This window comes from Durio zibethinus, chromosome 15 (genome assembly GCF_047325235.1).
Source record: "Durio zibethinus cultivar Kanyao isolate XHJ-2024 chromosome 15, ASM4732523v1, whole genome shotgun sequence".
Lineage (NCBI taxonomy): Eukaryota > Viridiplantae > Streptophyta > Magnoliopsida > Malvales > Malvaceae > Durio > Durio zibethinus.
Genome location: NC_143176.1, coordinates 11,649,108 through 11,653,323, shown reverse-complemented (window position 1 = coordinate 11,653,323; position 4,216 = coordinate 11,649,108).

The following is a 4,216-nucleotide window of genomic DNA, read 5'->3' as shown; positions in this document are numbered from 1 at the left end:
GTTACATATAAAAAGATTGAAGAATGTATTATGACAAATAATCAAACATGTTACTAATGATGGGCAAAAGGAAGGGAAATGAAAAAAGAGCCCATAGCATAAACAATGCAGTCAACATTTGACAACTAACCCAGAACCGTTGGGTTTGCTGTGGGAAAGACCTAATCAAGCATGTTACTAATGATGGGCAGAAGGAGAGGAAATGAAAATAGAGCCCATAGCATAAACAATGCAGTCAACATTTGACAACTGACCCAAAACCATTGGGTTTGCTGTGGGAAAGACCTAATCAATTGCACAAAGTAATATTCAAAGTTTTAGGTATTACAATTCGCATGATTATTAGTAGATATTATAACCCATGCAACAGAAAAATATAAAAGATAGTAGTAGAGGCATGAGATGGACATCAATGAAAAATAGTCTTTTATTTCATGTATTCAAACAAGCAAAAAACAAAAGATGTATCATTTACCTCATGTAGTGGAATTGTACCCCCACTTGACATGTAGTATACCTTTTTTATTCTTGAAAGAAGAGTTAGAATTAATGATCTTCCCTATACATAAGAAAGTAGCAATTGGTAAATATGAAACTTTTTGTAAATAATGTGGTAGAAGCTTATTTATTTCATTAGGCCTTTTTAGATTTTTAACTTTTGTTCAGGGCTTTTTACCCTCTCAGGTTCACACTCAACATATTATCTAAAGCATAATTAATCCCAAATAATTGAGCAATTTGATCTATTATTAAAATATATCAAATTTTGAAACATGGCTCTAAAACATGAGCCATTCTATTTCTGTAAACATGGACAATCATCCAATGAAGATCACCTAGAACAATCCAAACAATAATTTAACTAAAATTGTTGCCTCACTGTTTTGCAGTGCCTGTTCAAGTTTTATAGTTGGGCCTCCACCACAAAGAGTCATTGTAGATGGATCGAGTTTCAACTAAGCAGCCATGTGGAGTATCTCTTTATGCAAAACATTTGTGAAGATCACCTAAAACAATCAAAACAGTAATTAATCAAAGTTGTTGCCTCACTATTTTGTAGTGCCTATTCAAGTTTTGCAATTGGGCCTTCACCACAAAGAGTCATTGTAGGTGGATCAAGTCTCAACTAACTAGCCATGTGGAATATCTCTTTATACAAAACATTTGTGAAAAAATTACAATAGATGATTATATACTTACACATATGATTATACAACACATGATTAGGCATACGCATACGTGTCAATCTTAAAACATATGTGAATAAATTACAGCACATGATTATACACTTACACATATGAAAGAGAATGAATAAGTTCCTGCAGAGCATCAACTGAATATCCAATCTCATCTAGGAGAACATGATAATGGGTAGGCCTTGTGGTTCCCTAAATAGCAAACACAAATTATATAAAGAAACCAATATTACAATAAAAGATAAAGGGCAACCAATGTAAGGTTTAGAACACATTGAAAGTCAATAATAACAATTCTTTATAATGAATTATCAAATAAACATCTCAATATAAAATCATCCAATCAAATAAATAAAGAAAAAAGATTCTAAACTATAATTGAGTGTGACCAACATATCAAGAAGAAGTTAGAGCCTTGAATCACATTTCAAGGAGAAAAAGAATAACAAAGTTCAAACAAACAGGCTTAAAACTAATAAATTTTATCATTTTAACTACAAACTAAATTAACATGGTCAAGACTATGTATCATTTTAATCCTACATAAGAGTAAATCCAAGAGCAATCTTTTTCTATTATTGAACCCTAATTGAATTGAAATATGAGCAATTAAAGTCATAAAAAGTGCTAAACCTTTTATTGATTGACCATATAAGCTGTTATTGCTATACTAAACAAAATTACCTAAATGATAATATGAGGTAATTATTGGTCTACTTTAACAAATAGTCCATCAATGGCTCAAAAGGTCTTGCAAAAGTTCATCATACATACTACAAGATAACACATTCACAACATCATATTATTAGTTTTAATGACAGAATTTTACCTTTGATCTTGGCTTTCTTAGTGCAATTCTATCAGTTTTGTGAAGAATTTCTCTTATTGAGGTACTTTTATGTATGAAACTTATTCTACTTTCAAAGTAATTGGAATGAAAAATAAGTAAGTTAGTATGATGAAAATGAATAAAAAAGCATACTTATTATAGAATATACATCCACCTAAACCTACTTTAATAACACACACTCACGAATAGATTATGGAAAAGAAGAATAAAATAAAACAATTTAATTTATTTATAATAAGTTTGATCAATACAATAAAACCGCAACATTTCAATAATTAGTAAATATATAAATTTCACCAAACTATCAAATATATAAATTATTTCAAAACAAATAAAAATCTTAATAATATATAAATTACTTCAAAATGAGATAACTATTAATAATATATAAATTATAACTTCAAATCAACATAAATAACTTTAATTTCTATAATTATTATTAAAATCTATAAAATATTAAATATAAAACATCCATAAACAAATATATATATATAAATTTTAATAATCATCAAACCCAAAGTAACTAATATAAATCTTACAAATCTAAAAGTTAATAAATCTATAAGAAAACCTAACAAATCTCAAAAAAAAATTTCACAAATAAAAAATAAATAACTCAGCAAATAAAAAAAATTTCCCAACAATACTAAAAATAAATCCAAAAAAAAAAAAATAATACTCGACATTAATACTCAATAAAAAATCCAACAAAAATATATAACCAAGAAATTTCACCAAATATATAACTAAAACCCAATATATAACAAATAAATTTCAATAAATATATAACGAAAACCTAAACAAATTTCAATAAATATAAAACCAACAACAAAAACTTAACAAATTGGTAACCAAAACCCAAATAAATTTCAACAAATAAATAACTAACAAAAACTCAACACATTGGTAACCAAAACCCTAACAAATTTGAACAAATTTATAACAAAAAATTAAACCCTAAACTCAACAAATGTACTACATAAAATACAAAATAAAATAAAATAATTAAAAAAACTTATTGGAGGGAGGGAACACATTGATGCCCGTTGGCACACTTAAACGATGATGAAAGATGGAAAAGTGGTAGGGAAAGAGGGAAAGGGAAAGGGAAAGAGGGGAGGAAAAAGGGAAATAGGGATTTAGGAAATAAATTAGGAGAAAAATAATTATCTTAACAAGGGGATTTGAAATTTTTTAACTTTTAGTGATAGTTTTAACGATGAAAATTCTTTTAATAATATTAAAAAAAATTACAAAACACTTTTATCGATAGTTTTAAAGATGGAATTTTTGTTGGTAATATTTAAAAAAAAAATTTCAAATTTTTTATTCTATCAGTAACATTTAGCAACAGATTTATTGACAAAAAAATTTGTAGGTAAAATATAAGGCAATTCGTGCCACATTTTTAGCAACGGATTATCGACAGAATTAAATTTGTCAATAAATTCCATTTAAAAAAATTCTTTGGAATTTCGTTGGTAATCCATTGATAATTAATGATGGAAAAATTCCATCAATAATGCTTCAAATTTTGGTAATACATGTTCAATTTTTCCAGATTCTATATTGTTTTTTGAATTTGAATTCATTAAGTTGATTTCTTTGTTGATTCATACTATTTTCTTGTTGATTTAAGTAGTTAATTCATAGATCTATGTAATTCTAGCTTAGATGAAGTTATTTTCTAGCATATGATCATGTATTGAATTTTTTTTCCTTTGAAGTTTCATGCAGTTACAATACATACCAAATGTAGTTTTCATTTCTATGCACTATTTGTGTATTTTCTTGCATGTTTTCTTTTGCCATTTTATTCTTCATTTAGCTCTTCATATCTCTTACAAATTTAGGTTTAATTGGATGGCTATTTTTTCAATGTAGGATGTTAAACTATTTTGAAAATTCTAGATGCCATTTGTTTCTTATCGTGACTATTTTGTAGATTTAAGGCTGCAGGTTTTTTATTTTTTGTTCAATTTTCTTTTTATTCAATCTTCCATATAAATTTCTTAGTGGTTGGTTAAAATCCATTTCATAAGTTGGCTTGTTAGTCGTGATTACATGTCACAAATTTCAACTTTTGTTTCAATTTCATGCATAAGCGTAACTTCTAAATTTAGGAATTGTATTCGATTCTTCACTTGCATCTACTATTTGTAAATACATT